This window comes from Cherax quadricarinatus, chromosome 9 (genome assembly GCF_038502225.1).
Source record: "Cherax quadricarinatus isolate ZL_2023a chromosome 9, ASM3850222v1, whole genome shotgun sequence".
Taxonomy (NCBI): Eukaryota; Metazoa; Arthropoda; class Malacostraca; order Decapoda; family Parastacidae; genus Cherax; species Cherax quadricarinatus.
In genome coordinates this window covers 17,706,429-17,731,065 of record NC_091300.1, presented here as the reverse complement: position 1 = coordinate 17,731,065, position 24,637 = coordinate 17,706,429, and the positions used below count along the sequence as shown (strand labels likewise).

General features: G+C 46.5%; 1 protein-coding gene across 2 annotated transcripts in view; it reads right to left on the bottom strand.

Moving 5' to 3' along the window:
• Positions 1-24,637, bottom strand: part of LOC128686139 (uncharacterized) — a 57,396-nt gene that overhangs the window by 24,529 nt on the left and 8,230 nt on the right. The window lies entirely within an intron of this gene.

Genomic DNA, 24,637 nt, shown 5'->3' with positions numbered 1-24,637 from the left:
GCAAGTGATGGAAGATGTTGAGAGACTCTTATTGGTGTGGATAAATGAAAAACAGCTAGCAGGAGATAGCATCTCTCAAGCGATCATAAGCGAAAAGGCTAGGAAGTTGCATCAGGATTTAATTAAAAAAATGCCTGCAACTAGTGCTGATGTGAGTGAATTTAAGGCCAGCAAAGGTTGGTTTGAGAGATTTAAGAAGCGTAGTGGCATACATAGTGTGATAAGGCATGGTGAGGCTGCCAGTTCGGACCACAAAGCGGCTGAAAAATATGTGCATGAATTCAAGGAGTACATAGAGACTGAAGGACTGAAACCTGAACAAGTGTTTAATTGTGATGAAACAGGCCTGTTTTGGAAGAAAATGCCAAGCAGGACCTACATTACTCAGGAGGAAAAGGCACTCCCAGGACATAAGCCTATGAAAGACAGGCTTACTTTGTTGATGTGTTCCAATGCTAGTGGTGATTGCAAAGTTAAGCCTTTATTAGTGTATCACTCTGAAACTCCCAGAGCGTTCAGGCAAAAGAATGTCCTCAAGGATAATTTGTGTGTGCTGTGGAGGGCAAACAGTAAGGCATGGGTCACTAGGGACTTTTTCTATAACTGGTTACACCATGCATTTGCCCCCAATGTGAAAGATTACCTAACTGAAAAGAAATTAGAACTTAAGTGCCTCCTGGTGTTAGACAATGCCCCTGGTCATCCTACAGACGTGGCAGAGCGACTTTATGGGGACATGAGCTTCATTAAGGTGAAGTTTTTGCCTCCTAATACCACTCCTCTCCTGCAGCCCATGGACCAGCAGGTTATTGCAAACTTCAAAAAACTGTACACAAAAGCTCTGTTTGAAAGGTGCTTTGTAGTGACCTCAGAAACTCAACTGACTCTAAGAGAGTTTTGGAGAGAGCACTTTAATATCCTCAATTGTGTAAACCTTATAGGTAAGGCTTGGGAGGGAGTGACTAAGAAGACCTTGAACTCTGCTTGGAAGAAACTGTGGCCAGAATGTGTAGACAAAAGGGATTTTGAAGGGTTTGAGGCTAACCCTGAGAGGATTATGCCAGTTGAGGAATCCATTGTGGCATTGGGAAAGTCCTTGGGGTTGGAGGTTAGTGGGGAGGATGTGGAAGAGTTGGTGGAGGAGGACAATGAAGAACTAACCACTGATGAGCTGATAGATCAACTTCAACAGCAAGAGGCCAGACCTGAGAAAACTGGTTCAGAGGAGGGGAGAGAGAAATTGAAGAAGTTGCCTACTACAAAGATTAAGGAAATGTGTGCAAAGTGGCTTGAAGTGCAAACCTTTTTTGATGAAAATCACCCTCACACAGCTATTGCAAGCCGTGCTGGTGATTATTACACTGACAATGTTGTGAAACACTTTAGGGAAGTCATAAAGGAACGAGAGGTACAGGCCACTATGGACAGATATGTTGTGCGAAAGAAGTCCAGTGACTCTGAAGCTGGTCCTAGTGGCATTAAAAGAAGAAGGGAAGTAACCCCAGAAAAGGACTCGACACCTCAAGTCTTAATGGAAGGGGATTCCCGTTCTAAACACTAACACTCTCTCTCCCCTCCTCCCATCCCATCAATCATCACCAGATCTTCAATAAAAGTAAGTGTCATGTAATTGTGCATGCCTTTTTCAGTTTGTGCGTACTAAAATTAACATTTCATGTGGTAAAAAAAATTGTTTTTTCATACTTTTGGGTGTCTTGCACGGATTAATTTTATTTCCATTATTTCTTATGGGGAAAATTCATTCACATACCGATTATTTCGCATAACAATTACCCCTCTTGCACGGATTAAAATCGGTATGCGGGGGTCCACTGTATTCGGTAATCGTAAAGTTTTTTTTTTTGTCAAAATATTGGATCGGTGATCGTCATTTACCTCGGTAATAGTTGTTCATCCCAAGTGCATACGAGCGGCCCCACACACCATCCCACACCATTCACAGTCAGTCTGCCATTGTTTATCAGCGAGTGAAAGTCACCTCATGCGTTCATACGATACATTTCGTAATATTCCATTTTTTTTTGTGCTTGCAACTGCTAAATAAGCCACCATGGGCCAAAAGAAAGCTTCTGGTGCCAGCCCTTTGGTAAAGGTGAGAAACACTATAGAATTTTAATGTGTACGGCGGTAGCCAGGAACCTAACCTGCCGTATAAGTGGGGCTCTACTGTATTTGTGATGTCATAAAAATAAACGATGACTGATTATATTTAACCCCTTGACTGTTTCGGTTGTATATATACGTCTTACGAGATACCGTGTTTGACATATGTATACTCATAAATTCTAGAGGCTTCAAATCAAGCGGGAGAGGGTTGGTAGGCCTACATGAGAGAGAATGGGTCTAAGTGGTGGGTGTGCACCCTGTGAAAAAAATCTGGGACTCAGCGGTGCATTGTGTGAACACATCTTGGTAGTCCATTTTCACCATGCCTTGCGTTAAGAAGTTCCTCACTCCTCGGCGGATTGGAGGTCTTTTGTTCCCAAGTGATAGCTCTAACAGCGATGAAAGTGTCAGTGAAAGTGAATTCTTTGGTTTTCAAGCGGGTGTGACTGAAAACAGTGCCAAGGATAACGTAATTAGTGATGAAAACCCAGATGACCCACAACCTTCCACCTCTGGTGCTGGGCCGGCTCATTTATGTTCACCTGTACCAGGACGAAAGAGGAAACTATTTGCCCGTGTACGAGACTCAGATGTGAGCAGTGAAAGTGATAGTGATTTCAAAGCTATTGAAAGCAGTTCTAGTTGCGACAGTGAGGGTGAATATTCCCCAGTGAAGCGGCAGTATATACAACGTCGCTTGCGGTCTGGTAGTGTGCCATATGCTGTTCCAAGGGCAAGGAGTAAATCTCGGAGCACATCCCATGGCCCTACACAATGACCTGATAGCGAACACGACGATATTGTTACGATGGGTATGAATGATGTGAGTGAGGCAGCAGGCAGTGATGGTGATAGTGATGGTGGCATGAGTCACGTGGCACCAGCAGTGGGCCATGCTACTACTGACACTGCTGACTCTGCACAACTACAACCAGCCTCACCCAACCCCACACTCCCACAACAACCACAACCTGCGCAACCACAACCACGTTTCAATATCCAGAACCCACCAGCTGACCGCATCTGGGATTGGCAGCAAGGTGACGAGTTTGTTCCCAGTCCCCATGACTTTGATGAAACACAAAGTGGAATACGGCCATCATGTTCGATGAACCCCTGATGGACATTATTGTCAGGGAAAGCAATACATACTTTGAGTACACCATGGCAAACACAATTCTTTCACCAAGGTCATGCCTACACCAGTGGAAGGACACAATGTGGCAGAGATGTATCTGTTCTTTGCCACAATAATGCTTATGCCACATGTGTATAAGCACTCTGTCAACACATACTGGTTGACAGACCGCCTGATTTCAACCCCAGCTTTCAGCGACATTATACCAGTGAATAGATTTGTGTTACTGTTATGTATGCTACACTTTTCAGACAAAACAAGGCCTGACAGAAGCGACAGGTTATGTAAGATCAGAAATGTGTTATGTACCTGAAACAAAAGTGCTGTATGTATTTTTATCCCTCCAGGAAGCTTGTTATTGATGAGTCTTTGATTTTGTTCAAAGGAAGACTCTCATTCAAGCAGTATATACCAAGCAAGAGGAAATGCTTTGGTATAAAGTTACTTGTTCAGTGTGATTACAAAACTGGTCTGGTTTTGGATATAACTGTGTACATTGGCAGTAAAACATTGCAAGATATGTACTAGGAAGTTACTGGGCATCTCTGGTGATGTGGTTAGAACAATGATAGAACCATATCTTGGTAAGGGGCATATTTTATATACTGACAACTGGTAAATGGAGAGTTAGAGGCATTGGGAAGATGGAGGGAATATTCTGAGGAATTGTTAAATGTTGATGAAGATAGGGAAGCTGTGATTTCATGTATAGGGCAAGGAGGAATAACATCTTGTAGGAGTGAGGAAGAGCCAGTTGTGAGTGTGGGGGAAGTTCGTGAGGCAGTAGGTAAAATGAAAGGGGGTAAGGCAGCCGGGATTGATGGGATAAAGATAGAAATGTTAAAAGCAGGTGGGGATATAGTTTTGGAATGGTTGGTGCTATTATTTAATAAATGTATGGAAGAGGGTAAGGTACCTAAGGATTGGCAGAGAGCATGCATAGTTCCTTTGTATAAAGGCAAAGGGGACAAAAGAGAGTGTAAAAATTATAGGGGGATAAGTCTGTTGAGTATACCTGGTAAAGTGTATGGTAGAGTTATTATTGAAAGAATTAAGAGTAAGACGGAGAATAGGATAGCAGATGAACAAGGAGGCTTTAGGAAAGGTAGAGGGTGTGTAGACCAGGTGTTTACAGTGAAACATGTAAGTGAACAGTATTTAGATAAGGGTAAAGAGGTTTTTGTGGCATTTATGGATTTGGAAAAGGTATATGACAGGGTGGATAGGGGGGCAATGTGGCAGATGTTGCAGGTGTATGGTATAGGAGGTAGGTTACTGAAAGCAGTGAAGAGTTTTTACGAGGATAGTGAGGCTCAAGTTAGAGTATGTAGGAAAGAGGGAGATTATTTCCCAGTAAAAGTAGGCCTTAGACAAGGATGTGTGATGTCACCATGGTTGTTTAATATATTTATAGATGGGGTCGTAAGAGAAGTAAATGCGAGGGTCTTGGCAAGAGGCATGGAGTTAAAAGATAAAGAATCACACAAAGTGGGAGTTGTCACAGTTGCTCTTTGCTGATGACACTGTGCTCTTGGGAGATTCTGAAGAGAAGTTGCAGAGGTTGGTGGATGAATTTGGTATGGTATGTAAAAGAAGAAAATTAAAAGTGAATACAGGAAAGAGTAAGGTTATGAGGATAACAAAAAGATTAGGTGATGAAAGATTGGATATCAGATTGAGGGAGAGAGTATGGAGGAGGTGAATGTACTCAGGTATTTGGGAGTGGACGTGTCAGCGGATGGGTCTATGAAGGATTAGGTGAATCATAGAATTGATGAGGGGAAAAGGGTGAGTGGTGCACTTAGGAGTCTGTGGAGACAAAGAACTTTGTCCTTGGAGGCAAAGAAGGGAATGTATGAGAGTACAGTTTTACCAACGCTCTTATATGGGTGTGAAGCATGGGTGATGAATGCTGCAGCGAGGAGAAGGCTGGAGGCAGTGGAGATGTCATGTCTGAGGGAGGAGAAGGTGCGGGATTGCCAAAACTGTTGTCCAGAGGGCTGAGGAAGAGTTGCTGAGGTGGTTCGGACACGTACAGAGAATGGAGCGAAACAGAATGACTTCAAGAGTGTATCAGTCTGTAGTGGAAGGAAGGTGGGGTAGGGGTCGGCCTAGGAAAGGTTGGAGGGAGGGGGTAAAGGAGGTTTTGTGTGCGAGGGGCTTGGACTTCCAGCGGGCATGCGTGAGCGTGTTTCATAGGAGTGAATGGAGACAAATGGTTTTTAATACCTGACGTGCTGTTGGAGTGTGAGCAAAGTAACATTTATGAAGGGATTCAAGGAAACCAGCAGGCCAGACTTGAGTCCTGGAGATGGGAAGTACAGTGCCTGCACTCTGAAGGAGGGGTGTAAATGTTACAATTTAAAAACTGTAGTGTACAGTACCCTTCTGGAAAGACAGTGACCGAGTGAATGCTGGTGAAAGTTTTTCTTTTTCAGGCCACCCTGCCTTGGTGGGAATCGGCCAGTGTGCTAATAAAAAAAAAAAAACTGGTACACAAGCCCTGTACTCAGTGATTTCTCCCAAGTGAACATGACAGATGTGTGTGGCACAGCGCGTGGAAATCGTAAGCATATGCCCAGGTTCGACGCTGGCAGTCGTAGAGGTGAGGTGCAGGTGTTTGTTGCCAATGACATCATGGCATTTCGGTGGCATGACAAACGTGATGTCACATTGTTGACATCAGTTCACCGACATGAAATGGTAGACAGTGGCAAGCAGAATAGAGAGACCAATGAACCCATTGTAAAACCTGCAGCTGTGATGGATTACAACCTCAATATGCGCTTAGTGGACAAATGTGACATGCATGTTGGGTTTGCTGATTGTGTTCGCAAGAGTTATAAGTGGTACATAAAACTCTTTTTCCATCTTCTTGACATTTCCATGCTGAATGCTTATAATATGTAATAGCTGAAGACCAACAACAAACCCAAATACGTACGGTGAATTTTGTTTGTCAGTCATCAGACAAATAATATTCAAGTACCAAGGAACAACACTTGCAACAGACCAGCGCCCACGAAATTATCAACACATGCCCTCTCGTCCGAGGCCTGGTGATCACTACTCCATACCACTGCCTGCTACTGCTCTCAAGAAAAATGCTCAGAAGAGGTGTTTTGTCTATGGACATACCACAAAATGCCCACAAAAATGCACTGACACTCGTTTTATGTGTGAGGAGTGTAAAACACCATTGTGCTTATACCTATGTTTCAAAGAATTCCACAAGCTGCACCAGTTCTAGAGAAGTGTCCAGTGATTGTACATGTGTATACAGTGGACCCCCGCATAGCGACCTTAATCTGAGCAAGAGGGCTGGTTGTTATGCGAAATGTTCAGTATGCGAATGAATTTTCCCCATAAGAAATAATGGAAATCAAATTAATCCGTGCAAGACACCCAAAAGTATGAAAATAAAAAATTTTTACCACATGAAATGTTAATTTTAATACACACATACTGAAAAAGGCATGCACAATTACATGACACTTACTTTTATTGAAGATCTGGTGATGATTGATGGGATGGGAGGAGGGGAGAGAGAGTGTTAATATTTAGAAGGGGAATCCCCTTCCATTAAGACTTGAGGTGTCGAGTCCTTTTCTGGGGTTACTTCCTTTCTTCTTTTAATGCCACTAGGACCAGCTTCAGAGTCACTGGACTTCTTTCGCACAACATATCTGTCCATAGTGGCCTGTACCTCTCGTTCCTTTATGACTTCCCTAAAGTGTTTCACAACATTGTCAGTGTAATAGTCACCAGCACGGCTTGCAATAGCTGTGTGAGGGTGATTTTCATCCATGAAGGTTTGCACTTCAAGCCACTTTGCACAGATTTCCTTAATCTTTGTAGTAGGCAATTTCTTCAATTTCTCTCTCCCCTCCTTTGAACCAGTTTCCTCAGGTCTGGCCTCTTGCTGTTGAAGTTGATCTATCAGCTCATCAGTGGTTAGTTCTTCATTGTCCTCCTCCACCAACTCTTCCACATCATCCCCACTAACCTCCAACCCTAAGGACTTTGCCAATGCCACAATGGATTCCTCAACTGGCATAATCCTCTCAGGGTTAGCCTCAAACCCTTCAAAATCCCTTTTGTCTACACATTCTGGCCACAGTTTCTTCCAAGCAGAGTTCAAGGTCTTCTTAGTCACTCCCTCCCAAGCCTTACCTATAAGGTTTACACAATTGAGGATATTAAAGTGATCTCTCCAAAAGTCTCTTAGAGTCAGTTGAGTTTCTGAGGTCACTACAAAGCACCTTTCAAACAGAGCTTTTGTGTACAGTTTTTTGAAGTTTGCAATAACCTGCTGGTCCATGGGCTGCAGGAGAGGAGTGGTATTAGGAGGCAAAAACTTCACCTTAATGAATTTCATGTCCCCATAAAGTCGCTCTGCCACGTCTGTAGGATGACCAGGGGCATTGTCTAACACCAGGAGGCACTTAAGTTCTAATTTCTTTTCAGTTAGGTAATCTTTCACATTGGGGGCAAATGCATGGTGTAACCAGTCATAGAAAAAGTCCCTAGTGACCCATGCCTTACTGTTTGCCCTCCACAGCACACACAAATTCTCCTTGAGGACATTCTTTTGCCTGAACGCTCTGGGAGTTTCAGAGTGATACACTAATAAAGGCTTCACTTTGCAATCACCAGTAGCATTGGAACACATCAACAAAGTAAGCCTGTCTTTCATAGGCTTATGTCCTGGGAGTGCCTTTTCCTCCTGAGTAATGTAGGTCCTGCTTGGCATTTTCTTCCAAAACAGGCCTGTTTCATCACAATTAAACACTTGTTCAGGTTTCAGTCCTTCACTTTCTATGTACTCCTTGAATTCCTGCACATATTTTTCAGCTGCTTTGTGGTCCGAACTGGCAGCCTCACCATGCCTTATCACACTATGTATGCCACTACGCTTCTTAAATCTCTGAAACCAACCTTTCTGGCCTTAAATTCACTCACATCATCACTAGTTGCAGGCATTTTTTTAATTAAATCCTGATGCAACTTCCTAGCCTTTTCGCTTATGATCACTTGAGAGACGCTATCTCCTGCTAGCTGTTTTTCATTTATCCACACCAATAAGAGTCTCTCAACATCTTCCATCACTTGCGATCTCTGTTTCGAAAACACAGTTAAACCTTTGGCAAGAACAGCTGCCTTGATTGCCTTTCTGTTGCCCACAATAGTAGAGATGGTTGATTTGGGTTTCTTGTACAACCTGACCAGGTCGGCGACACGCACTCCACTTTCATACTTATCAATGATCTCTTTCTTCATCTCTATTGGAATTCTCACCCTTATTGCTGTAGGGTTGGAACTAGAAGCTTTCTTGGGGCCCATGGTCACTTATTTTCCAGATAAAGCACCGAAAACACTGTAATAATACGAAATATTCCGATCGTATGCTTGGATGTTACCGCGGAGGCTGGCTGGTAAACAATGCCACCGGCGGAACATTTGAGGCTGGCTCAGGCCGCACATTGGACGCGTCTTGGACGAAGGGCGGTGAGTGGGTTTTTGGGCGGTATACGAGGCAAAATTTTAGCAATCAAAGCGTCCGGTATGCGGATTGTACAGTATGCAATGCGTACGGTATGCGGGGGTCCACTGTATATATTATAGAACAATCGTAATAAACAATTTTTTATATTGTTTGTTTGCGTAAACAAGTTTTATGAACATTATGATGATACAGTGGACCCCCGCATAACGATGGCATCACATAGCGATTTTTCCGCATAACGATTACTTTTATCGCAAAATTTTTGCCGCGCATACCGATTAAAAACCCGCATACCGATTTTCGTCCGAGACGCGTCCAATGTGCCCTCAGCCAGCCTCACATGTGCCGCTCCGTCCCATTGTTTACCAGCCAGCCTCCGCGGTAACATCCAAGCATACACTCGGAATATTTCGTATTATTACAGTATTTTCGGTGCTGTTTCTGGAAAATAAGTGACCATGGGCCCCAAGAAAGCTTCTAGTGCCAACCCTACACCTCAAAGGGTAAGAATTACTATAGAGATGAAGAAAGAGATAATTGATAAGTATGAAAGTGGAGTGCGTATAGCCGACCTAGTCAAGCTGTACAAGAAACCCCAATCAACCATCGCTACTATTGTGGGCACCAGAAAGACAATCAAGGAAGCTGTTCTTGCCAAAGGTTCAACTGTGTTTTCGAAACAAAGATCGCAATTGATGGAAGATGTTGAGAGACTCTTATTGGTGTGGATAAATGAAAAACAGATAGCAGGAGATAGCGTCTCTCAAGCGATCATATGTGAAAAGGCTAGGAAGTTGCATGAGGATTTAATTAAAAAAATGCCTGCAACTAGTGATGATGTGAGTGAATTTAAGGCCAGCAAAGGTTGGTTTGAGAGATTTAAGAAGCGTAGTGGCATCCATAGTGTGATAAGGCATGGTGAGGCTGCCAGTTCGGACCACAAAGCGGCTGAAAAATATGTGCAGGAATTCAAGGAGTACATAGAAACTGAAGGACTGAAACCTGAACAAGTGTTTAATTGTGATGAAACAGGCCTGTTCTGGAAGAAAATGCCAAGCAGGACCTACATTACTCAGGAGGAAAAGGCACTCCCAGGACATAAGCCTATGAAAGACAGGCTTACTTTGTTGATGTGTGCCAATGCTACTGGTGATTGCAAAGTGAAGCCTTTATTAGTGTATCACTCTGAAACTCCCAGAGCGTTCAGGCAAAAGAATGTCCTCAAGGATAATTTGTGTGTGCTGTGGAGGGCAAACAGTAAGGCATGGGTCACTAGGGAATTTTTCTGTAACTGGTTACACCATGCATTTGCCCCCAATGTGAAAAATTACCTAACTGAAAAGAAATTAGAACTTAAGTGCCTCCTGGTGTTAGACAATGCCCCTGGTCATCCTACAGACGTGGCAGAGCGACTTTATGGGGACATGAGCTTCATTAAGGTGAAGTTTTTGCCTCCTAATACCACTCCTCTCCTGCAGCCCATGGACCAGCAGGTTATTTCCAACTTCAAGAAACTGTACACAAAAGCTCTGTTTGAAAGGTGCTTTGTAATGACCTCAGAAACTCAACTGACTCTAAGAGAGTTTTGGAGAGATCACTTTAATATCCTCAATTGTGTAAACCTTATAGGTAAGGCTTGGGAGGAAGTGACAAAGAGGACCTTGAACTCTGCTTGGAAGAAACTGTGGCCAGAATGTGTAGACAAAAGGGATTTTGAAGGGTTTGAGGCTAACCCTGAGAATCCTGTGCCAGTTGAGGAATCCATTGTGGCATTGGGAAAGTCCTTGGGGTTGGAGGTTAGTGGGGAGGATGTGGAAGAGTTGGTGGAGGAGGACAATGAAGAACTAACCACTGATGAGCTGATAGATCAACTTCAAGAGCAAGAGGCCAGACCTGAGGAAACTGGTTCAGAGGAGGGGAGAGAGAAATTGAAGAAGTTGCCTACTACAAAGATAAAGGAAATCTGTGCTAAGTGGCTTGAAGTGCAAACCTTCATGGATGAAAATCACCCTCACACAGCTATTGCAAGCCGTGCTGGTGATTATTACACTGACAATGTTGTGAAACACTTTAGGCAAGTCATAAAGGAACGAGAGGTACAGGCCACTATGGACAGATATCTTGTGCGAAAGAAGTCCAGTGACTCTGAAGCTGGCCCTAGTGGCATTAAAAGAAGAAGGGAAGTAACCCCAGAAAAGGACTTACTACCTCAAGTCCTAATGGAAGGGGATTCCCCTTCTAAACACTAACACACTCTCTCCCCTCCTCCCATCCCATCAATCATCACCAGATCTTCAATAAAAGTAAGTGTCATTTAATTGTGCATGCCTTTTTCAGTTTGTGTGTATTAAAATTAACATTTCATGTGGTAAAAAAAATTTTTTTTCATACTTTTGGGCGTCTTGCACGGATTAATTTTATTTCCATTATTTCTTATGGGGAAAATTCATTCGCATAACGATTATTTCGCATAACGATGAGCCCTCTTGCACGGATTAAAATCGTTAACCGGGGGTCCACTGTACTAGTGTTTTTGCTATAATTGTGTTATATTCAATGAGTGTATATATGAACATTGCACCATACTTTGGTCTCACAAGCCACAAAAGTTATGTAAAAAAATAAAATAGTGAAAAAACAAAAACAAAAAAACAAACAAGAAACCGTCGAATAAAAGTAAACCAAAGTTTACCGGGTGAGCGGCAGTCGCCGCTGTTGCCATACGCTGCTCACTTTCTGCAAACTTCACGCCTCTATATCTCGGTAAGTACTGATGGAATTTTTTTTTTTGGACTAAAACAATCAGAAAAATCATCTTAAAATTTTCATAAGAAAAAATAATTTTTTTTTTTCGAATATTTTGTGACACCAGGAGACACTTCAGGATTGGGCCTTTCAACAGTCAAAGGGTTAACTTACACTTGAAATGAAATTCACAGTTATACACAAAATTTTAACATTTTCTTTTTTACACAAAATCTCAAAACTTATTTTCAAAGCAAATTTTATTTTGTAAATTAATCTATTAGCTAGAGAACCTCAGCTTTCAAACAGAATATTGATATTCATTTAAGTGAAATTAAATTTTTTGACTTATAAACAACTTTGTGGAATAAACCTATATATATATATATTTTTTTTTAACATGTTGGCTGTTTCCCACCAAGGCAGGGTGACCCAAAAGAAAGAAAAAACCCAAAAGAAAGAAAAAACTTTCATTATCATTCAACACTTTTCCCCATCACTCATACATAATCACCGTCTTTGCAGAGGCACCTAGATACGACAGTTTAGATAGCCACTCCAAACTGCCAATATCCCAAACCCCTCCTTTAAAGTGCAGGCACTGTACTTCCCATTTCCAGGACTCAAATCTGGCTAACCAGTTTTCCTAAATCCCTTCACAAAATATTACCCTGCTCACACTCCAACAGCTCGTCAGGTCCCAAAAACCATTCATCTCTATTCACTCCTATCTAACATGCTCATGCACGCTTCCTGGAAATCCAAGTCCCTAGCCCACAAAATTAGCTTTACCCCCCCTCCCTCCAACCTTTTCAAGAATGACCCATACCCTCCCTTCCTTCCACTACAGATTTATACATTCTCCAAGCCATTCTACTTTGTTCCATTCTCTCTAAATGACCAAACCACTTCAACAACTCCTCTTCAGTCCTCTGACTAATACTTTTAGTAACTCCACACCTCCTCCTAATTTCCACACAAATTTTCTGCATAATATTTACACCACACACTGCCCTTAGAAAGGACATCTCCAATGCCTCCAGCCGCCTCCTCACTGCAGCATTTTCAACCCAAGCTCCTGTACAAATAATGAAAGCTAGGTCAGCGTTTAACCCTTTCAGGGTCCGTGCCATAGTTCTACGGCTTTGAGCTGAGGGTCCAAACTGTAGATCTACACCATGAGCTCAGCTCACTCTGATAAGCTGTGAGCAGTAAATGTGGGCCTCGATATGAGAGAATACATCTATGTGGTATGTGTGCACCACATAAAACAAATCCTACAGCACACAGTGCATAGTGAGAGAAAAACAACCGAGACCATAATTTTCGATTATAACAGCGATTTTGCAGTGCTTTTTCATATGTTTTTTATAGTTGTATTTGCGATTTCTTGGTATCACTTGATAGAATGGAAGATGTATTATAGAAATAGAGATGATTTTGATTGGTTTTAGTACTGGAAATGGATTGAAACCGAGCTCAAAGTGGCAGAAATGTTAAATTTTTGCCAATGTTCAAGAGTAAACAAATGACCTCACATGTCTAATACACGCCAGCTAGTGGGTCTAATATATGTTCACAAATGTGGTGATATTATTTATACAATTATTACAATATTGCATAACAGTAAATCTTCTATTTTTTGGTTTGAATAAAAATTCATTATGTAAATAAAAAATAAAAATGGAATTCATTTGTAAAGCCTGAAAATGTAACTGATGAACAGAGGAAATGTTAGTTCAGTGCCAGGAATGCCTGCATTGTTTATTCTGGATCCTATTTTTAAATTGAAATATTTTGAACTTTGCATTAAATTGGCCAAATTACCAATTTCCAATCACTTTATTTTGTATTCATTCATTAGAGGTTTGCCGGTACTTCCGGCCCAGGTCTTCTCCATATGGTGACCCGGCTGTGGCCCCCGGTTGGGGGTGTCGCTCATCTTCTTATTTCTTCTGTCTTCTTTCTTGGGCCCTCCGGCTGGAGGGTAACATCATCATCTCTCTTGCGGCGACTCCCCGGAGGGGAGTGTCATCTCGCTTCTCATCTTCATCAGCAGGCGTCACTTGGTCTTCATCAGCAGGCATCCACTTGGGCTTCATTGGCAGGCATCGCCAGGGTTGAAGGTCTTCGGGCACTTGTTGCCCCATCAAGTTGTTGGTAGTGTGGCATGGGTTCTAGGCGAGTTCAGACTTTTACTTAGAAAACAGGTACAGGCTCCGTTGGATTTTTTTTTTTTAAGTGGTGGGGGAGAAGAGGTAGGGGAGTGAAAGAAGGAAGAGTAGGAGAGTTAATAGATGGAGAGGTCGTGGCAACTCCTCGTTGCATGTTGCGTCGTCATCGAGGCGGTGAGTGGGCAGCCAGGATGGGGATGAGAGTTCCCAGGTCACGGACGGCCAGGTACACCAGCCGGGCTGTGGTGTCTTCTCGGTTTGGGTCCCCAGGCGCCAATGGGAAGTGCCTCCGTCGTAGTGGCACCATCGCGGGGCAGTCGAGGAGGTAGTGCACTAGTGGCTCGGGGACCATCTGGTTGCAATGGCAGCAGCACTCCTCTCGCACACGGTCGATGAGTCTTCTGGCAGTAGGGTAGCCAAGTCGCAGCCGGTGGATCCCAACCTGCAACTTCCTGTCTAGCCTCCGCATGCTCGGCAGGGGCTCCCCCAGATCCGGCTCCGCGATGTGCCTGGCCCTGGTAGCAGGCGCCTGGCTGCAGCGGCTGCCCACAGGTCCACCTGCCTGCGGCTGATGGCGATGGTGGTCACTGGCTGGGGTTCAAGGGTTGCTGACTTTGCCGCGCCATCCGCCGCATCATTCCCAGTGAGGTCGATGTGGCTCAGAATCCAGTTGATTGTTGCTTGCTGTCCCTGCTCATTAAGTGTGTGCAGGTCCTTCCTGATGGCAGTAATTAGCCGGATGTTGTCCCTGGGCTCCCTGTGCATGATGGCCTGGATCGCCGCTCTGGAGTCGACGTGAATGACTGGGGGTCGCCGATGATCCAGGAGCGCGTGTTGCAGGGCCCTCTGGATGGCATGGAGTTCTGCATGGAGGATGGTGCAGTGATCCTGGAGTCGCCATCCGGCCGTCAGGGTGGCATGGTGTACCCCGGCACCTGTGCGGCCAGCCTCTGGATCCCAGGAGCCATCAGTGTAATATAAGGCGCACCCAGGGTGCTCTGCTGCTGCAATACTCATTGCAGCCCTTTGCTGCAGCACGTGTTGTGGACAGTGATGCTTGCTAACTGGGAGGTCTTGGATGTGGACCACAACTGCTTCTGGTGCCCAGGGCGGGAGTACAGAGTACCCCGCCACAGGCCGGTCACAGCCCTTGTCCACGATAAGCGCCATGGGGAGGAGTTTGCTCGCTACATCTGCCACTGACCACACCCACAGCCGGCCGGGAAACTCCCTGAGGTCTCCCTGTTGACGTTCAAGGTCTTGCAGCAGTCCCTCTCCACCAGGGAGTTGTACGTACTTGGCCACCCTCCTGGCAGCCACAAGGGCGATCCTATCGCGTAGGGGCTGCAGTTGAGCCTCATGATTCAGTGGCACGGTGTTCGTCCACCTTGGCGCGCCCAGCATGATCCGAGCTGCAGTATTTTGGATGTCGAGTCTTCGAAGGTGCGAGGGGCAGGCATGGACCAGGGTAAGTGCACCATAGTTGACAAGAGAGCGCACCGCCTGCACGTGGAATAATCGGAGAATATCATGGCTGGCCCCCAACCTAGGGTTGGCGAGGGCCCGCATGGCCGTGACCCGTTGCATGGTCTGCTCTCTGACGTACTCTGCCTGATTCCGAAAGGAGAGCCAATTGTTAATGTGCACTCCCAGGTACAGGTAGCTGCTGACCCAGCCGAGATTGATGCCCAATACCTGCAGTCTCCCTTCCGGCACTTTGGCGTGCAGGATCATGGCCTTGGATTTTTCCGCCGAGACCTTGAGGCCGAGGCAACGACAGGTGGTGGAGAGGAGGTTAAGGTCACGTTGGGCTCTAAGCATCAAACCGCATCTCTCGGTGATGATGAGGGCAAGATCATCAGCGTAGCTGAGCAGCTGGGTGCCTAAAGAGAACGGCAGCTGCACCAGCTCATGCATCAGGACATTGAAGAGAGCGGGGCTGAGGACCCCTCCCTGCGGGGTGCCATTTTCCAGGGGCCTGAGGGTGGACACCTGTCCCTGGAAGTGCACTCGTGCACACCTGTCCTGCAGGTATGCAGAGATCCAGGCAAGGAGCCTGCCCTTCACGCCCCTGCGTGCTAGGAGGTCGAGGATGGCTGGTGAGCTGGCAAGCTCAAAGGCTTTCTCGAGGTCCAGGAAGACAACAATTTTGGGTCTCTTGTTTGACCCAATGCCTGCAAGGAGGGTGGTGATGCTCTCTGCTGTGCCCACTCCTCATGTGAAGCCGTATATATGACGGTGTTCGGGACCGAGCTTCCACCGTAGTCGCTCAAGGATCATCCTTTCAGCAATCTTGGAAAGACAGCTGGTGAGAGAGATGGGCCTCATGCTTTCCGGGTCCCTGGGCTTGGGGATGGGCAAGATGATGGCCTCCTTCCATGCAGTGGGGAGTTGCCCAGCCCTCCAGGAGCAGTTGATGACCTCCAAGAGCGCATCGTGTCCAGAGGGGCCCGCCCTTGCGATCATGCTGTAGGTGATACCATCCTGGCCAGGGGTGGTGTCCCGAGATGTCCTGAATGCTGCCTTCAGCTCCCGATCGCTGAAGTCAATGTCGGTGTCATCGTGTTCGTAGCATGCGGCCTGCAGCCTGGCAGTCCTGTCTGGGAGGAGGACAGCCTGAAGGTTCTGCACATCTTGTGGCAGGCGGGCTGTTGCTGTCCTGGAGGTGAAGAGCTCGACCAGCCTCTCTGCTTCACCAGCCGGGTCATGGTGAGCACGCGCTGTTCCTCTTCGTTTTTCCAGTAGCTAGACCTATTTTCGCCCAGATCTCAGACAGGGTAGTGGCATGGTCGAAGGAGGCACACCATTCAAACCACTTTGCCAGGCGGACTCTGTGGGAGATGTGGCGAGTGCCTCACCACCTCCCTCAGCAGCCGAAGGGTGTCCGCAGTAGGGTTGCGTCTGTGGAGCCTACGGGCACAGTTGACACGGTGGTTCTGCTCCTTGACTGTCTCATCGTAGAACCACCAGTCCCGCTTGATGGTGCCTCCAGCCTTGGTAAGTGGGATGGCCACCTCAGCCGCATGGGTGAAGGCCGCTTGGAGGTTCTGGGCAGCCGCATCAGGATTGTCAGTGAGGGAGGTCGTCTCCCACCATTGCTGTATGACATCCTGGAAGCACTGCCAGTCAGCCTTCTTGAAGTTCCACCGTGGAGGCGGTGTGTATGGGGTGTACTGAGTGAGCGCCAGCATGGTGATGATCGCAAAGTGGTCGCTGGTGAGAAGTGGGTGGAGCTCCCACCTCACCCCAGGCTGCAGTCTCCGAGAGAGGAGAGTGACATCCAGTTGGTTGCCGCCGTGGTGTGTCGGCTCCCCATTGTTGAGGAGGACGATCTCGGGAACATCCTCGAGCACCGCCGCCAAGTGCCTGCCCATCTCATTGGTATGGGAGACAGAGCAGAGAAGCTCATGATGAGCGTTGATGTCCCCCGCCACGAGCACGCCCTCGAGGCGAGATATGGACAGGGCTGCAACCTCCGAGAGGTCGAGGGTAAACCGTGTGCTCTGGTACACATTGTAAATAGTCAGTGGTCCAGATGGTAGTCGCAGCGTGGCGGCTTGCACCTCCACCCCTTCACCGCAGTTGACAGGGTCAGTGACGATTGAGTGGGGAATGGAATTCCGCACATAGATTGCGGTGCCCCTGGCGGGGGGCCCACCACGCTGCAGGTATGCAGAGAACCCAGGGATGCGTGGCTGTGGGGCGGGTGGGGGGTTGGCAAGGGTTTCTTGGAACAGAAACACATCTATCTCATCCTGGACTGCCGCCTGGATAGCTAGGTGGAGTTTCTACCTCAGACCACAGATGTTCCACTGGAGGATTTTTAGGGACTGTCGGGCGACCCGTCGGACTCCATCTCCTCCTGTTGGTCCATGTTTCTCCGGAATATCCGTGCGTGTTCTACCAATTCCTCGGGCGTGAAGACCTGGGTGAGGTGGGCCTGAAGGGAAGCTGCGTCGGCCCTCTCCAGGAGAGCCATGCTGTACACGGTAGTCAGATCCTTGCAGACCTGCCTGTCCTTCACTGATGGGATTAGCATGGACAGCACCTCTACCACAAGCTTGATTACGGTGACAATGTGAGCCGGCGAGGTGCCCTCCCTCTGGGGGGACAGGGTTTCCTTGGCTGTGGTCTGTGGTTGTTGGCCCACTCCTGCGATCGTTGCCACCGTTGTCTCGCAGGTCACGCAAGTCTCCGTGGCTCTCTGTGCCATCTGACTGGGTGCCGTGGCCTGCTTCCCGCTGCATTCTGGTGGGGACTGCCTCTGTCGGGAAGGCCCTTGCTGGTGTCCTGTCTGGTGCTGTGTAGCCGCAGCTCCTCGAGCGGCGTCCCTGAGCCGGGCTTGTTGTGTTCCTTTGTTCTGCTTTTGCTGAGGCTTCGAGACTTGCCCTTGCCATTGTTCCCCTTGCCTGAATGTTGGCGGTGCAACCAGTCCTCTCTGGTGATTCCCCAGTGCTGGGAACTCTCTGCTGTAGGGTGTGGCCGCCGTCGAGGGAGCTGTGCTGGCTACTGCCAGCGGCCGGTGCTGATAGTTCCATGGGTTGGGGCGTGGAGAGGCCATATTCGGGCCCCGTGGGGCATTGGACAATGTCCCCGCCTGTTGCTGTTGGGCATTTACTGAGCTGGGCTGGGTCGTCGTCGCCGCAGGGGCCATCCGCTGTCGCACCTGTTGCCACCGCTGTACCATAACAGGGCAGCCCTGGTTCCATGCATGGTGTTTCTTGCCGCAGTTGGCACACTTGGGTTCAGGGCGTGGGGTCTCGGGGGCTGCTTGAGCAATGCAATGCAATCTTTGGAGTCGTGCTGCTTGCTGCAGACTCCACACTTCTTCACATGTTGGCAGGTAGCCGCGATATGGTTGAAGCCCTGGCAGTTGTAACATTGTAGCGGGCCCTCTACATATGGCCGGGTCTTGAACCGCCCCCACACCCCCAGTGCAATGTGGGATGGTAGGGGCCCTCGGTGGTGGATCAACATATTCTGTGTTGGGATCTTGTTGGTCCCGGTGGTCAGCCTCTCTGCCTTGACAATGTTGGGTACATCGAGGAAGCGCTCTGCTGGGATGGGTACAGGGACATGAAGCACAACCCCCTTGTGCATCTTTTCTTGAGCTAGGAGCTCCCTTATCCTCGGATTCTCTGCAGCCATTGACTTCAGTCGATCGTATGTGTCCTCGTCGCGAGACTTCGCCACTATCTCTCCCCTGAGCATGAAGTCGCAGCTGAGCTTGATGGAAGGCATGGTCGCCTCCAGGTTCTTCACCACATCGTAGTGAGGGATCATGAACTTGTTAAAGACCACAGTTGGTTGCCTTGCAGCACGGTTCTGAGGTCTTGAGCGCCCTTGTACCATCTCGTTCTCCTCTGTTGCCTGTGGGGCTTCGTCTGGGTTGGTTGTCCCTGGTGCCATCTGCTGAGGAGGAGGGTCCTGGGTCTCTTCCATGGTCCCCATATGTTGGGGGGTGTCCACCTGCTGGACCGGGCTTGGGTTGGCCTCGGCTGTCCCCATCGTCCCTGGGCCATCTGGGGAAGCAGCTGGCATCAGCTGAGGTGCTTCTGAGGCATCGCCCCCGAAGTGCAGGTTGTCCTTGGGTTTCTTCGCCGGCCCTTCCACTTCCTCCACGTTGCTGTGAAAGTCGTCGTCGCATGATGACATGGGCCGTTTGCCTCTTGGTTCCTGGAATGACATGGCAGTACAGCCACCCCAATGAGGCTCGTAGCTGTGTGCCACAGTTCCCAAGATCTATTGACAGCCCACACTGGGTTCACAGTGGTGCACAAGCCATGATTACGTCACTCACTGGAATCGTACGGTGCACACGTAGGTCACAAGCGGATGTTTTCCCAAAGCACTGAGCACACGCATATGACCCACAAATGCACGAATGGCGAGGGCCGTCAGGTGCTGTGTGTAAACACAGTACAGGCGCCTGGCAAGCTGGACCAGTGCACGAAGTACACTGGCTGGTCAGCGCCACGCCACAGCACATGCACGAATCACACGAATGCACGAGATACACGACAGATTCGCAATTGTGCGTAAACTAACACAATATGCGGACTTGGGGTGTTATTTGTCGCACTATCGCCAAAACGAACGATGGTGTGGCGTAGGTGCACGCACGAACGCCCATGAATGCACACGAATTAGCGAGGCACGGGTAGCACACGTATTACTGGCGTGGCTGTGCGTAAACTAACACAGAACACACCACACTCGCTGCAGAAATGTCTTGAAAGAAAAACACTTTGTCACAAACGTTCCTGTGCGTAACCATGCGTAAACCAACATGGAACTCACAGGGAACATCCCAGCACTCGTGCGTGCTCTCACGAATGCGTGGTCCTCGTAAGAAGGTGCGAGACCGTGCGTAAACTAACACAGGTCGGCTCGAAAGCGTCACTCTGAACACTCTGCAAATTAGCGGCTATCCTTCCACTAATAGTCCTCGTGAACCATTTCCGATGTTGTTTATCACATATGGAAATACAGTAAATTGCTAGATAGATAACAAATGCACATTCAGAGACAGGTGTGGACAACACAATGACAAGGTGAGTAATCTGTGTCCTTCACCTTCTGCAGTATTATCCCTCTAGCTAGCTAGACACAGCTGATCCTCTCACAACAACCGTTTGTCTTCAACTTCGATAGCTTGCTAGACTGTCAGCAGAGAGGTACGAGACATGTCCACACTCCCTGGCAGCTAGGTCGCGACTCTCTTTATTTTGTAGTTGAAACAGTTGACGTGGCAATTTCTTGTGCTCAATCAATAGAATAGAAGTAATACTAGTGAAATAGAATAGTGACTGGAATAATGTAATTGGCCTAAAATGGGAGTCAAATTCGGTGAAATCGCCGATGCGTGAATATTGCTGACACGTCAAAAATCGCGAGATCGTAATTTCTTCAATTTTCCATCAAATTTCGTACTTTTTGTTTTATTACCTTCAGATAAAGATTTTCTACCATTTCATAAGAAAAAATAATTTTTTTTTTTAATTCTTGGGCCCTGGTGCACACTTTGAAATTTGGCCTTTGGACCCTGAAAGGGCTAACCCTTTCAGTGTCCAGACCCCCAATCTGAAACCTGTCCACAGGGTAAAAAAAAAAAAAAAAAAAAAAAAAAAAAAAAAACATGAAATGGTAAAGAATCTTTTTCTGAGGGTAATAAAACAAAAAGTATGAAATTTGATGGAAAGCTGATGAAATTACACGCGAATTTTGCTGCATCAGCGATATTTACGCATCAGTGATTTTGCCCACTTTGACTCCCATTTTAGGCCAATTACATTATTCCAGTCAACCAAATTCTTAGCTATTTCACTAGTATTACTTCTATTTTATCGAATGAGCACACAAAATCGCCCAGTCAACTGTTTCAACTACCCAATAAAGTGATCGTAAATTGGTAATTTGGCTAATTTCACACAAAGTTCAAAATATTTCAAATTCAAAATAGGGTCTAGAATAAACAATGCAGGCATTCCTGGCACTAAAATAATATTTACTCTATTAGTTATGCTTCCAGGCTTTACAAATGAATTCCATTTTGATTTTTGATTCACATAATGAATGTTTACTCATACTAAAATATTAGATTTACTATTATGCAATATTGTAATAAATGTATAAATAATATCAGCACATTCATAAACGCACATTAGACCCACCAGCTGATGTGTATTAAACGCCTGACGTCATTTGTTTACTCTTGATATAATTATAATCGTGGGGGAGCGCTAAACCCGTAGGATTATACAGTGCATGTGGGGGATGGGAGGCATTCAGGCTCAATTCAGGGAACTGGAGCACAGATCCAATTCCCTAGATCAAGAGCCCCTCACCAGCATCAACGAACCTCCCTTGAGGGGTTTACTCTTGGACAGCGACAAAAATCAAACATGTCCGCTAATTTGAGCTAAGTTTCAAGCCATTTTCAGTACTAAAAACCAATCAAAATCATCTCTATTCCTACTGTATCTTCCATTCTATCAAATGAGTCCAAAAAAAACACAAATACAAGTGTAAAAAACATACGAAACAACAAAGCAAAGTCGCTGTTTTAATCCAAAAATACGGTCGCACTTTCTCATTATGAACTGCGTGCTGCAGGATTTGTTTCATGTGGTGTACCCTTACCACATAGATGTATTCTCTCATATCTAGACCCAAATTTACCACTCACAGTTCATCTGAGTGAGCCGAGCACATGGCACAGAACTACAGCCTGGACCCTGGCTTCAAAACCGTAGAACTACGGGACAGACCCTCAAAGGATTAATGACTGTAGCAGTGAACTCATGCCATTTTAGTATTTACTTTGGGATATGTCATTGTAGCTGAATACTGATATGTTCTTGATGTTGCTCAAGATACAGTGGACCCCCGCCTTACGATATTAATCCGTTGATGAGAGCTCATCTTGAGTCAAAATTATCATTAGCCGAATTAATTTTCCCCATAAGAAATAATGGAAATCAAATTAATTTGTGTAAGACACCCAAAAGTCTGAAAAAAAACAAAATTTACCACATGAATATTAATTTTAATACACACAAATTTAAGAAGACATGCACAATTAATACTCTACTAAGAATAGAATACATGACACTTACCTTTATTGAAGACCTGGTGATGATTGATGGGATGGGAGGAGGGGAGAGTGTGGAAGTTGTTATTGTTTAGAAGGGGAATCCCCTTCCATTAGGACTTGAGGTATCAAGTCCTTTTCTGGGGTTATTTCCCTTCTTCTTTTAATGCCACTAGGACCAGCTTGAGAGTCACTGGACCTCTGTCGCACAACAAATCTGTCCATAGAGCTCTGTACCTTCCGTTCCTTTAAGATTTGCCTAAAATGGGTCACAACATTGTCATTGTAATAGTCACCAGCACGGCTTGAAATAGCTGTGTTAGGGTGATTTTCTTCCATAAAGGTTTGCAGTTCAACCCACTTTGCACACATTTCCTTAATCTTTGAAGCAGGCACAATGGATTCCACAACTGGCATAGGTAACACACACACACACACACACACACACACACACACACACACACACACACAAACACACATGAACAGGTAACATACACACACAGTGAAGAGACGGGGCCAGGAGCTTGGACTCAACCCCTGCAACCTCAACTAGGTGAGTACACACAGAAAGACAGGTAACACACACACACACATGAACAGTTACACACACACACACACACACACACATGAACAGTTAACACACACACACACACACACATGGACAGGTGACACACACACACACACACACACATGGACAGGTGACACACACACACACACACACACACATGAATAGGTACCACATACACATGGACAGCTAACACACACACACACACACACACACACAGCGCAGAGGCACTATGTGTACCCCTAACAACAATATTCAATACATCTATCGAAACAGGGAGATTGCCCGAGGCATGGAAGACAGCAAATGTAGTCCCAATCTTTAAAAAAGGAGACAGACATGAAGCATTAAACTACAGACCAGTGTCACTGACATGTATAGTATGCAAAATCATGGAGAAGATTATCAGGAGAAGAGTATGGGAACACCTAGAAAGGAATGATCTCATCAACAGCAGCCAACATGGTTTCAGGGACAGGAAATCCTGTGTCACAAACCTACTGGAGTTCTATGACATGGTGACAGCAGTAAGACAAGAGAGAGAGGGGTGGGTGGATTGCATATTCTTGGACTGCAAGAAGGCGTTTGACACAGTTCCACACAAGAGATTGGTGCAAAAACTGGAGGACCAAGCAGGGATAACAGGGAAGGCACTACAATGGATCAGGGAATACTTGTCAGGAAGACAGCAGCGAGTCATGGTACGTGGCGAGGTGTCAGAGTGGGCACCTGTGACCAGCGGGGTCCCACAGGGGTCAGTCCTAGGACCAGTGCTGTTTCTGGTATTTGTGAACGACATGACGGAAGGAATAGACTCTGAGGTGTCCCTGTTTGCAGATGACATGAAGTTGATGAGAAGAATTCACTCGATCGAAGACCAGGCAGAACTACAAAGGGATCTGGACAGGCTGCAGACCTGGTCCAGCAATTGGCTCCTGGAGTTCAATCCCACCAAGTGCAAAGTCATGAAGATTGGGGAAGGGCAAAGAAGACCGCAGACAGAGTACAGTCTAGGGGGCCAGAGACTACCAACCTCACTCAAGGAAAAACATCTTGGGGTGAGTATAACACCAGGCACATCTCCTGAAGCGCACATCAACCAAATAACTGCTGCAGCATATGGGCGCCTAGCAAACCTCAGAATAGCATTCCGACATTTTAATAAGGAATCGTTCAGGACCCTGTACACCGTGTACGTTAGGCCCATATTGGAGTATGCGGCACCAGTTTGGAACCCACACCTAGCCAAGCACGTAAAGAAACTAGAGAAAGTGCAAAGGTTTGCAACAAGACTAGTCCCAGAGCTAAGAGGTATGTCCTACGAGGAGAGGTTAAGGGAAATCAACCTGACGAAACTGGAGGACAGGAGAGATAGGGGGTACATGATAACGACATACAAAATACTGAGAGGAATTGACAAGGTGGACAAAGACAGGATGTTCCAGAGATTGGACACAGTAACAAGGGGACACAGTTGGAAGTTGAAGACACAGATGAATCACAGGGATGTTAGGAAGTATTTCTTCAGCCACAGAGTAGTCAGTAAGTGGAAAAGTTTGGGAAGTGATGTAGTGGAGGCAGGATCCATACATAGCTTTAAGCAGAGGTATGATAAAGCTCACGATTCAGGGAGTGTGACCTAGTAGCGATCAGTGAAGAGGCGGGGCCAGGAGCTTGGACTCGACCCCTGCAACCTCAACTAGGTGAGTACAACTAGGCGAGTACACACACACACACACAGGCAACACATACCCACAGAGACAGGCAACACATACCCACAGAGACAGGC